Source organism: Schistocerca serialis, chromosome 2, assembly GCF_023864345.2.
Source record: "Schistocerca serialis cubense isolate TAMUIC-IGC-003099 chromosome 2, iqSchSeri2.2, whole genome shotgun sequence".
Classification (NCBI taxonomy): Eukaryota; Metazoa; Arthropoda; class Insecta; order Orthoptera; family Acrididae; genus Schistocerca; species Schistocerca serialis.
This window is the reverse complement of record NC_064639.1, coordinates 545,224,784-545,238,029: the sequence shown is the minus strand read 5'-3', so window position 1 is coordinate 545,238,029 and position 13,246 is coordinate 545,224,784. Positions and strand designations below refer to the sequence as shown.

The following is a 13,246-nucleotide window of genomic DNA, read 5'->3' as shown; positions in this document are numbered from 1 at the left end:
TTGAAATCTTCCCGTATCTCCCGGCCTTTTCACAGTATACCTCCTCCTCTTGTGATTCTTGAACAGGGTATTCGCTATTACTAGCTGAAACCTGTTACAGAACTCAATTAGTTTTTCCCCTCTTTCATTCCTTGTCCCAAGCCCATATTCTCCTGTAACCTTTTCTTCTACTCCTTCCCCTACAACTGCATTCCAGTCGCCCATGACTATTAGATTTTTGTCCCCCTTTACATACTGCATTACCCTTTCAATATCCTCATACACTTTCTCTATCTGTTCATCTTCAGCTTGTGACGTCGGCATGTATACCTGAACTATTGTTGTCGGTGTTGGTCTGCTGTCGATTCTGATTAGAACAACCTGGTCACTGAACTGTTCACAGTAACACACCCTCTGCCCTACCTTCCTATTCATAACAAATCCTACACCTGTTATACCATTTTCTGCTGCTGTTGACATTACCTGATACTCATCTGACCAGAAATCCTTGTCTTCCTTCCACTTCACTTCACTGACCCCTACTATATCTAGATTGAGCCTTTGCATTTCCCTTTTCAGATTTTCTAGTTTCCCTACAACGTTCAAGCTTCTGACATTCCACGCCCCGACTCATAGAACGTTATCCTTTCATTGATTATTCAATCTTTTTCTCATGGTAACCTCCCCCTTGGCAGTCCCCTCCCGGAGATCCAGATGGGGGACTATTCCGGAATCTTTTGCCAATGGAGAGATCATCATGATACTTCTTCAATTACAGGCCACATGTCCTGTGGATACACGTTACGTGTCTTTAATGCAATGGTTTCCATTGCCTTCTGCATCCTCATGTCGTTGATCATTGCTGATTCTTCCGCCTTTAGGGGCAATTTCCCACCCCTAGGACAAGAGAGTGCCCTGAACCTCTATCCACCCCTCCGCCCTCTTTGACAAAGCCATTGGCAGAATGAGGCTGACTTCTTATGCCGGAAATCTTCGGCCGCCAATGCTGATTATTTATCAAAATTTAGGCAGTGGCGGGGATCGAACCCAGGTCCAAAGATGTTTTGATTATGAATCAAAGACGCTACGCCTAGACCACGGGCCCCTGTGTGGGCATAGGGCATCCAGGAGAACTCGCCATCTGTCTCTGTCTTTGGCCATTTGTCTCAATTCTGCCCAGGCCTTGCCAATTATTTTTACTTCCCCTTCCACTGTCCTCTTCCATGTGCCCCTAGGTCGTCCTCCCTTCCTTGTTCCCTGGGGATTCCATTCCAATGCTTTTTTCTCAATGGCTCCATCTGGTTTTCTCAATGTGTGCCCCAACCAACCCCACTTTCTCTCTCGTATCTGGTCTTCTATAGGTATCTGGTTTGTTATTCACCAGAGCTCCTCATTACATATTTTTTCTGGCCACCAGATTTTCATGATATGTCAGAGACATCTATTTATGAAGTTTTGTTACTGGGATGTTATCTTTTTATCCATTTTTCAGCTTTCACTGGCATACAGAAGGACAGCTTTCACATTTGTATTAAAATATGGATTTTTGTTTTGTACCTGATATTTCTATTTTTCCATATTGGATACAATTGTATGAAGGCACCTTTTAAATGTGGTTTTTCATGTAATCTCCAGCTCCACCATCTTCCATCTCTATACTACCCAGATGGAGGAATGAGTTGACGGTCTCCACCCGCTGCTCCCCTATTAACAGTGGCACCTCCATGTTCCCTGAATTTACTCTCAGTTCCTTTGTTTTGCCTGTATTTATCTTGAGGCCAGCAGTCTCCGTTTCTTCTTTCAGCAAGTTTAATTTAGCTTGCATATCAGTCAGCCTTTGAGCTAATAAAATTATGTCATCTGCAAAATCCAAATCCTCCAGACATTCATGGATTCCCCACTGGATTCCTCATCTCCTGCCTGCTGTAAACTCTTCTCATAACTGAGTCTAGAACAAGTAGAAAAAGTGTTGGTGATAAAATGCAACGCTGCCAGACTCCAGTTGTTACTTTCATGGGCTCTGTCATATTTCCCTTGTGGAGTATGCAACATTTGTAGCCATCATATAGATCTTTTATGATGTTTAAGATCTTCTGTGGTATGCCGTACTTCTGCAACACCTGCCAGAGCAGTTTATGTTTCACAGAATAGAAGGCCTTTTGAAAATCAATGAATGCCAGGCACATGGTTGCTTGGAATTCTTTGCTTTGCTCTAAAATAATCCTTAGTGTGTTAGTAAGATCAACACAACTGCATTGTGCCCTAAAACCGGCCTGTTCTTTACACAGTCGCTTATCAAGAGACTCTTTAATCTGTTTAAAATAATTCTGGTGAGGACCTTACTGGGCACTGACAACAATGCAATACCACACCAGTTGTTACAGTCTGACAGATTTCCCTTTTTTGGGAGCTTTACCACCAAACCATTTTTCCACTCCTTTGGAGATTTCTCTTCAAGCCAAATATGCTTCAGCAATGGATGGAGTATTTTAACAGTCCTTTCAATATCAGCTTTTAAGAGCTCTGGTGCTGTGTTGTCTTGGCCTGGAGCCTTTGTATTAGGGTTTTCAAAGCAATCCCCCTGTCCATTGTGGGGCATTGCAGATTTATATCTTGATGTCCTTCGACTTCCTCTGGAACATTTCTTACCTGTTCCCCTTGGTTGTTTTCACAATTTAACAGTTCCTTGAAGTGCTCTTCCCATCTCTGTAACAGTGCATGTTGAACTGTAAGCATCACTCCATCCTTATTCTTAACTGGTCCCTCTTGTCTGAAGTTCTTCATTGACAACCATTTGTTTATATTGTAGAGCTCTTTCATATTTCCTTGTCTTGCTGCCTCTTCTGCTAACTTTGCTTGCTCACCTATCCATTTCCTTTTATCTCGACATAGCCATATTTTCACTTTTTTGTTCGCCTCCATGTATTCTTTCTGCGCTTCACTCTTCTGCGCTCTTGTTCTACAAAGATTTAATTTAAGTTTTAGTTCTTTCATGTGGCTGATTTCATTCCATGTAGCATTGGAGATCCATTCTTTCCTTTGATATGCCTTAACTCCTAAGATTTTATCTCCCACATCTAAATAACTATCTTTGATTTTTTGCCAACATGTTTCATTTCCCTCTTCCATAAAGTTTGCTTCAGAGAGGACCTGGAATCTGTTTTGTACAAGGTGTACAACTCTGCATCCGCTGTTTTTTCCACAACATTTGAGGCTTTAATGAAACAAATTGGTTACACATGTATCATTCAATGTATTTTACATCTCAGGCCACTACTTTCTCCCATCTTTCAGGCAGTATATGAATCCCGCATTGAAAATATTGTTCATCTTTTGAAGCAGTCCACGAATCAGTTCAATTTGTGACTTCATGAGATTGGAAGTGTTGGTCAGCCAGGCCATTGATATAAACAGGTGATAGTCAGAGGGAGCAATGTCTGGAGAATACGGCGGGTGGGGTAGGACTTCTCATTTTAACATTTCCAAGTATGTTTTGACCTCATTTGCAATGTGGGGTTGAACTTTGTCGTGCTGCAAAATCACTTTATCATGCCTCTCATTGTGTTGTGGCGGTTTTTCTTTTAATGTTCTGCTCAAACGCATTGATTGATTGATTTTAACAGGGGATCTAAAACAGCTTAGGTCTGACCTGCCACTGCCCATACCAAAACTAGGTTTATTTTGCGGTATCGCTCCCTGTATATCTAGTAAAGCCAACCAGTGGCCTTAAATAGTGCAAGGAGTCCCTCTACCAGTTTTTTGTTAGACACAATTTCTTGAGGTCTAGTTGTCCCGAAGATTCTGTATCTTTTACTCTCCAATGCCATGCATTGGAAGATTAGGTGTGATGCAGTTTCTTCACCCTCATCACAGATCCTACATTTAGGATCCTCTTCCGTTATACCCATTGTGTGCAGGTGTTTTTTGAAATTCCTATGGCCAGTCATCAGTCCAGTCACGAGTTCCTGTTCAATCCCAAGATTACAGAGCTTCTTTTAAAACATGACTTGGGCATCATTACCTTACCATGTTTTTGATTATGGACCTTGGTCCAATATCCTACGTGCTGTTTCCTAAACCAGTTCCGTAGTTCTAATTTGATCATAGCCTTGGTGAGTGTCAGTTCAGGTTCCGGTCCAATAAATGGAGCTGTTGTCCCCATCCTGGCCAATCTGTCAGCTTGTTTGTTGCCACCGATCCCTGAGTGGCCAGGGACCCACACTAGGTTCACCCTATTGCTTCCCCCTAGCTCCACCACAGCCCTGTGGCAATCTGCAACAATCTTAGATCTTGTTGCAGGAGCTGCCAACGATTTCAGGGCTGCCTGGCTAGATGTAGATGCTATGCTCATTGTAGCACCTATGCATATTCTCCTCCACACATGCCTTCATTGCAGTAATTTCAGCTTGGAATGCAGAGGCCAGTTTCCCTAGAGAGATGATGCTCTCCAGTCTTGGCTGAACCCCGTACAACCCTGCCCCAATGCCTTGGTCTGTTTTCGACCCATCGGTGAACCAAATGATGTCCCCCATACAGCATCGAACTGTTTTCTCCCACTGCTCCCTACTTCCAATTATTTTGTTGTAAGGCTTGTTGAAGCAGTTGGGAGTTATTATATAGTCGGAAGCCATTTCCCCAGCAATACCTATATTTACCTCACTCACTATGTTAGTGTGTGATTCTGGATATCCGAATGAGACCCAGTTTTGGCCAGTTTTAAGTCTGTGTGCCCCAGCTGCTGCCTCCATCTTAACCCAAAGCTGAAGTGGAGACATATCCAGCATGGCTTCCATTCCAGTGGTTGGTGTGCTGCTAATTCCGCCCGTTATGGCTAAGCAGGCCAATCTCTGCTCCTTAGAAAGCTCCTTAGCAACAACCCGCTGGTCTACCTTTTCCCACCACACTATGGCACCATAGGAAATCCTAGGTCTAACCACTGTGGTGTATATCCAGTGCATACCCCTGGGGCTTCGGCTCCAGTTTTTGCCACAAGCCCTCCTAGTACTCGCTAAAGTACTTTTTGCCTTGGAGCAGATGCTCTTAATATGAGGGGTCCAAGTTAGCTTCTCATCCAAGGTTACCCGTAGATATTTCACTATCCCCTTCACAGGTAGAGTTTCATCGAAGAGCTTTAGATTCCAACTTGCATGCTAAATATGTCTCTTCGTAAATGGCACCACAACAGTCTTCTTGGGATTAACTCTCAGATCCTGTTTAATGCACCATTTCTGCACAATGTCCAACCCTCCTTGTGCCATATTCTTGACTGTGTCAGTGAATTTGCCAAGTATTACTATGACAAGGTCATCTGCGTATCCTTGACAGAAGCATTGTCTGGAATTTAGTTCCTCAATGAGTTTGTTCACCACTAGATTCCTCAATAGAGGAGACAAAACTCCTCCTTGTGGGCAGCCTCTAGTGGTCTTAATTACCATCTTTTCATTCATCATGGTAGCCTCTGTCTTCCTTCCACAAAGCATGGCCCTGGTCCACCTACATGTAGTGGTCCCCAGGTCATGCACATCTGCTCCCTTACCATGAAATCAAAGGTCGTGTTACTGAAGGCCCCCTCGATATCCATGAAGATGCAGAGGGCTATTTCTTGTGAGTGAAGTGCTTTTTTCACCTTCCCGACGAGTTGGTGGAGAGCTGTCTCACATGATTCACCTGGTTGGTATGCGTGTTGGTTCAGGTGTAGAGGGACCCTACTTAGCCTCCTCTCCCCAACATATACATTAACCAGTTTTTCCAATGTTTTGAGAATGGAGGAGGACAGACTGATTGGTCTCATATCCTTGGCCTTGGTATGATTAATTCTCCCTGGCTTTGGGATGAAGACAACCTATGCTGCCCTCCAAGCATTGGGAATGATTCCTACTGCTAGGCTAACCCTGAACAGCCTGCATAGGACTCTTATAAACTTTCCTCCTGCCTGTTGCAGGAGAGCTGGGAAAATTCCATCTGGGCCAGGTGACTTTAACGGTTGGAATGTTCCCACTGCCCCGTGGATTTTGTTGAATTTCACACACTCCTTGGCCAATTCCCAGTCCTCTCTTCGAGTGCCTGAGAACCATTGTCTCTCTGAGGTCACATACTGGTGTGTGTTGTCCGGCAGAGCATATTGAGGAAAGTGAGTTTTGAGGAGCAATTCCAGTGTCTCATGTGCTGTCTTTGTGTATTCCCCATCCTCCTTCCTCAACGTACCTCCTGGATTGGTTGGTACTCTAGTGAGAATCTTGTGAAGTCTGGCTTTTGCAGCCGTGCCCACCACTTCCTCACAGAATGCCTTCCAGGACGCCTCCTTTGCTTGTCTTATTGCAAGATTGTAATTGACAAGGGTCTCACAATATTTAGCCCATTGTCCTTTACATCTCACAATATTAAAGAGTCTCCGTACCTGTTTTCTTTGTGATTCCAGATTGTTATTCCACCAAGGAACACTCCTAATTATGCACTTCCTGGTGATTGTGCAGTTGTCTTGATATGAGGTCACTATGGCAGAGGTAACAGCCTCTGCTACTTCCTCAAATTCTACTGGCTTCCTTATCGAGGTTTTAATTTCTGATAAACCTAAGTCAAGGTGCCTCCTATATGTCTCCCAGTCTGTTTCCCTGGGATTCCTATAGGTCATGGTCTGTCTGATTCCCATTTCAACCTTGAATTTAATGTATATATGGTCTGGTGAGGATGGCTCCAACACCACATGCCATTGTTTGACATAGATGCCCATCGTCATGGAACCAAATGTTATGTCAATTACTTCTTCCCTTCTGCTATTCCTGAATGTATGTTCATTGCCCCTATTCAGGACCTCTAAGTTGTTGGCTAAGAGAAATTCAAGAAGGTACTCACCTCTACTGTTGGTGTCATTGCTGCCCCACACTAGGTTGTGGGCACTGGCGTCACATGCCACCAGCAGTTGATCACCTTGCCGATGGCAAGTCTCTATGTCTCCTCACCTCCAAGAGAGGGGGAAGATATGCTGACGCCAAAATAATTTCCCTCATGATACCTTTCTCACATTGCTGCATTTTGATGGTCACTAAGTACCTAGAGCAGAAATCCACCATTGGCACGAAAGAAATGCCATTTCTAAACATAGATGCATGTTCTGGAGTTTCTTAAATTCCTAGCATAGATCAGCTTACCTCCAGTGCCTCCGAGGCTCGGTACACCATCTTTGTATAAATAGGGTTATTGTATCAGGGACACGTCCACTTCCTGTCTCCCCAGAAAGTGGCTCAGGGCAGCAGAGGCTCCTTTACTCTACTGTAGATTAATCTGCGGCACCTCCAGGCTCCATCTTTCTACCATCTTTGAGATCTTTGAGAACCCTGACGGTGACCTGCGAGAACCCTAAAAACTGTTTCAGGTCCTGCTCCTGCATCACCTTCTGGGACTTCTCACCAACCTCCACCACCAGGGTTTGTCCTTCTGGAGCTACCTTCTGGTTAATCACTCTCCAGTCTTCTGTCGGGACTTTTGGGTTCTGGGCCCCTATTTTCCCAAACAGAGTCTTGGGAGAGACTTCCTTAAGGATCTTAGGTACCCATAATGATATCTTTGTGGACTTAAGAAGCTCCGCTGCCGTCTTGACCATCAGATTCACATCTTCCCACGGGGATATCGTGAGCACCTTGTCCTTGAGCCATTCTACTGTGTGCACCCCCTCACAGACAAAAGTGAGTACACCACGATGTAGATAGACCCTCCTGAAGTTGGGACCGAGGCCAGTGTCGTGTCCCCCCCCCAAATCTTTTCAGAGAGGGCCATCTGTACTAGTTCCTCCTGCTGCAAGGTAATGGCCACGAGTGGATAACCTTCCTGGATAACTGCCATCCTAAAAACCGAGCTGCAGTACTATAGGTCTGTTTCCATATTTCTTGCCTCGGTTTTTTCTGGACTTGCTTATCCAGGGAGGAGGGAGTCTTTGATTCCCCCCTTATCCTCTTACTACCAGTCTTTGATGTTGTGGGGGTCTGCGTGTCCCCGTCAACCTCAGACAGTTTTTCCTGGGAGTCTTAGGTTCTAGTCCCTTTACTTCCCTCCACTTGTTTTTAGGAAGCCATTCTTTACCTTCCTTTTTCCTCTGTTCCCTGAGTAGCTTCCTCCTCTGGACACCAGACACACCTTTGATCTTAATCTGGTCTAGCTTCTCAGTTACGGTTCCCACTTCTGGCTCAGGTCTAGACCCTGATTCAGTAGTGGAAATGCCTTCCATTGGTTCTGTCTGTTAGGGTATCTGAGGTCTCAATTTGCCCCTCAGTTTCTTTTTCTTTATTTTCTATAGTCATGCCCATATTGGTCCCATGAGATTTGGGGATCTAGAAGGGCCACACCACAAATTCCCCACGCGATGTAAGGCTAATTACTCAGGGAGGTCGCCCGGTATCCCTGAGGCTCCGTTTGCGACACATCTTCCCATGTGCCAAGCACCCCTCAGCACGAATCACATCGTACCTTGGGTTGGGTAGAACTGGGAGTGGATAGGGAAGATAGGACATTTTGGGGCACTCTTAGTCTGATCAATCGGCTGTGGCCTTTCCGGCAGTAGGTCCTCTACCTTCGACTTAGCCCTCAGTTTCCCGCGGATATGCAAGCCTCTCCACCCGCGAGGACAGTACTTAGTCAAGGTGGTGTCTCCCGGAGAGGGCTCAGATGCATTAATTACATTTGATAATAAGCACCTGTGATTGTTTCACTTGGTTTTAACACCTCAGAGGACACTTTGCTGAGCTGGTCCCAGCAAATACAGAGCATGATCTTGGAGCCGTGAATATTCAGTATTGCCATCAACGTGGACGCACGGTCAGGGTATCCCCATGAATTTTTTATCTACATCTACATTTATACTCCGCAAGCCACCCAACGGTGTGTGGTGGAGTGCACTTTATGTGCCACTGTCATTACCTCCCTTTCCTGTTCTGGTCACGTTTGGTTCGCGAGAAGAATGACTGCTGGAAAGCCTCCATGTGTGCTCGAATCTCTCTAATTTTACATTCGTGATCTCCTTGGGAGGTATAAGTAGGGGGAGCAATATATTCGATACCTCATCCAGAAACACACCCTCTCGAAACCTGGACAGCAAACTGCACCACGATGCAGAGCACCTCTTTTGCAGAGTCTGCCACTTGAGTTTGCTAAACATCTCCATAATGCTATCACACTTACGAAATAACCCTGTGACAAAATGTTCCACTCTTCTTTGGATCTTCTCTATCTCCACTGTCAACCCAACCTGGTACAGATCCCACACTGATGAGCAATACTCAAGTATAGGTCGAACGAGTGTTTTGTAAGCTACCTCCTTTGTTGATGGACTACATTTTCTAAGGACTCTCCCAATGAATATCAACCTGGCACCCACCATTTGCATTTAGGGTTATCTTAATAAACCCATTTTTCATCCCTGTTCACAATACGATGCAGAAATCCCTTCCGTTTTTGCCTCTGAAGCAACTGTTCACAAACACACAAACACCGTTCAACGTCTTTTGGTTTCAGATCACACAGGACCTAAGTTCCTTCTTTCTGAATCATGCCCATGGCCTTGAGACATTTTGAAATGGCTTGCTGTTTCACTCCCACTAATCATGCCAATTCTTCTTGATTTTGATGCAAGTCTTGACTCAGCAATGTCTCCAGTTCTGCATCTTCGGAAACATTCTCTCTTTCACTACTATGCTGGTCTAAGATGTTAAAATCACCATTCTTGAAACATTGAAACCACTCATGACATGTTCTTTCACTAATAGCATCCTTACCATACATATTTGAAAGCATTTGATGAGACCCAGGCACTGTTTTCTTCATATTGAAACAAAACAGTAACACCTCCTGCAAATGACGGGAATTAGGCTCATCAACTGACATTTTCAATTGAAAACAACTTTATGATGCAGACACAAACCGACTAAAGTTTGAATGAGGTTATGTTGACCGAGGTCCAAGCTAACTGCCTGACATCTACGATCTGTTTCTTTCAACCGCTATTTACCGTTGTCGCCACCTATCGGCAAATGGTGGAAGCAAAGTTGTACACCTTGTAGTTCAAGGGCAAATGTTTCTTTGATCTGATGATCTTTTAACCTTGCCACATCTATTTTCTTTCTCCTGTGATTGAGCTCGGTTCTATTTACCACTATCTTGAGTCTGAATTCCGCCAAAACTAGGTGTTGGTCACTTCCAATGTCTGCTCCTCTGACATCTAACAGAGAGTGTTGAAACTTGCGGTTTATGACTATGTGGTCTATTTGATTTTTGGTAGCGTGGTCTGGAGAAACCCACATTATCTTATGTCCGTTACGATGTGGAAACAATGTGCCTTCAATGACTAGGTAGTGTTCAGAGCACGTATTTATCGACAGTTCAACATGTACATTTCTGATCCCCGTGCCACGCACACCCGTGATATGTTCAAGCCCTTCATTTCCTGAAAAAACTTTTGCAGTCAAGTCACCCATTACAATTTTTATGTCCCTAGAATTTGTTTGTCTAAGGACTCCGTTAAGCTCTGTATAAATTGCATCTTTTAATTCTTCTTTAGATATTTCAGTAGGTGCATAGCATTGAATTACAGTGACATATCACACATTTGTTTTAAAGTGTGCAGTTATTATCCATTCTGAGACTGGTTTCCATTCCAGTAATCTCTTCTTGCTGCTTTTACACAGTAAGAGCTCTACACCATTCCTATGCATCACGCCCTCACCTGTCTGACGCGCATACAGCAGCACTCCACCATTTTGTGTTTGGAATTCCCCAAATTCTGGCCACCTTATTTCACTTAGTCCCAATATATCTAGTCGGTAGTTCTCCATCTCTTTTTCAGCCTGTCTTAGCCTTCCTGCCTCTCTCAATGTCCTTACATTCCAAAAACCAATACGGGTTTTCCTTTTCAGGCCAAAGGTCATATCCTTAAGATCCATCTGGCTGTCTCTTCTTTTAGTTTCTGTGATATGTGGTTTTTGGTGGTGCAGGTTATCAGCCCACAGCCCCTGAGTGTCCTGGTGGGGCTGCCACCTCATGGTCTGGACACCTGCCAAGGTTTTATTTCAGGGCCTTACCCCTTAGCTTGTCTTCACCGTGACTACAGAATGCTATCCATCCATTCGCAGTAAGGCCTATGTACATCAATGTTGTCCTGGTTTCCAAGGATCTTCTGCTGTCCACATTAGGGGACTGTGCCTGCTGCCACACAATCACAGAGATGAAAAGGAAAGGAAGGGGGAGTATAGGATAGGATAGGACAGGATAGGACACTAGACAAGACGTTGTGAGACATTATTCATTTGGATCCTCTATGGAGACCTGTCCGGCTTAGGAGGCCCTGCCAGTAGTTACACTACTGCTGGTATAGCCCTCCATTTCATTGGATCACATGGACAGTGTTTTGTTAAGGCGGTGTCTCCTGAGCGGTGCTATTTACTTAGATTGGATTTTTCTGTGGAACATGTCTTGTTGCAGTCACACTTCTTTAATCAGTGCTCTTATCAGTATAGACAGTGTTGACTACCTGAGTGTAGGCTGTTTATCCCCACCTGCGTGTGGAAACATAGCTGCATGTGTCTGAGCATTCAACCCAGAACAGTCAGGGTTTTAAATTATGAAATTCTTAGTTTTTGAAGCTTGACATTACTCTATAGCTACTACAAAGCCATTGCATTTTGAACAGTGTAATTAAATTGGCTATATAAATGTGTAATGCAGCCATTTCTGTTATCATTAATTTTTTGTTTTATTACAGTTTAATAACTTTTTTGTAACATACATTGAATGCTATTACATGGGTTCCACCACTTGTTTTCCTACATGTGTACTCTAAGGGGCAATTAAAAAGTTTTTGTTTGAGGGTGTCGACGCAGTGTATAGGTAATGTAGCACAACTCCAATGTGAATACGTAAGCACTGACATGTGGGCAAGGAATTAGAGGGGCATTCATGTCTTTCTGAAGTGTGTGTGGTAAATGTGAAAACAAACTATAGTGACGTTATTACCAAATGCATACCATCAGAACCAACGTGTTGTTATTATTTTCTTAGCTGCTGAAGGATAAACACTGGTAGACATCTACTGCAGTATGATGAATGTGTATGGGACAGCATCTCTGTCGAAGACGATCGGTGTGGAATGGTGCACCAAGTTCCATGCTGGTTGCAATTTGACACAAGATGCTGGTCAATTTGGGAGGCCAGCCTTGTCTGTTATGGATCAACTGAAATGGGAGACATGTGAGCACACTCCCTTTAGTCCTCATTTCTCCCCATGTGATTATCACATCTACAGCCTCTTAAAAAAGGCCTTTAAGGGTGATGATTCCTGTTGGACAAGGATGTGTAGCAGGCAGATATGGACTTCTTCACACAGCAGGACATGGTGTTTACCAAATGGGTATGTTCAACTTGGTGTGGTGATGAAATGATTGCCTCAGTGCTGACAGTGATTTTGCTTGACTGGCATACCGGTTCTGGATCATATGACCTCTGAATGGGAACCTTTTGATTGCCTCTTATGCATATAAAGTGTTATGCATCCAAGTCCCTCCTGATTTTTGTAATATAAGTGCAGGTTCTTGATTGTATGGCTGTATGTGTAAATAGTGCATATATGCACATTAACATCAGTAACTGTAATATGAAGAGCTTGGCAAAAGGCTTGTTCTCATTATACCATATGTTAGGGTTTCTTAGCATTCCATTCATGTATGGAGCAGGTGAAGAATATCTGCTTAAATGCCTCTAACTATTATTAGTCTAATCTTGTAATTAGCTTGGCAAAGGTTTGTTCTCATTATACCATATGTTAGGGTTTCTTAGCATTCCATTTATGTATGGAGCATGTGAAGAATATCTGCTTAAATGCCTCTAATTATTATTAGTCTAATCTTGTAATTAGTCTAATCTTGCCCTCAGGGCCTCTGTGGGAGCAATAAGTAGGGAGCTGTAATGTTCATTACTTATTTAATACTGGTCCATAAAACATTTTAGCTAGGCTTCAACAGGATAGTTGACTTCCTTATTCAAGTGTGTGCCAGTTCAGGTTTTTCAGCATCTCCATGATGCTCTGCCACAGGTCAAACAAACCTGTGACCATTCGTACTGTATACATCCAGTGTCCCTGTCATGCCTGATTGGTATGGGGTTCAAGACACCTGAACAATGTAGTAGAATGTGTCACATATTTTTAATAAGAAATCCCTTTGTAAACTGATTGCATTTTCTTCATATTGTACCGGTGAAATGAAGTTTGCCATCTGTTTTATCTACA

The 13,246-nt window shown here is 43.7% G+C and overlaps 1 protein-coding gene across 3 annotated transcripts in view; it reads left to right on the top strand.

Moving 5' to 3' along the window:
* LOC126457520 (peroxisome biogenesis factor 1) overlaps window positions 1–13,246 on the top strand; it is a 385,437-nt gene that overhangs the window by 204,565 nt on the left and 167,626 nt on the right. The gene's annotated exons all lie outside the window — the stretch shown is intronic.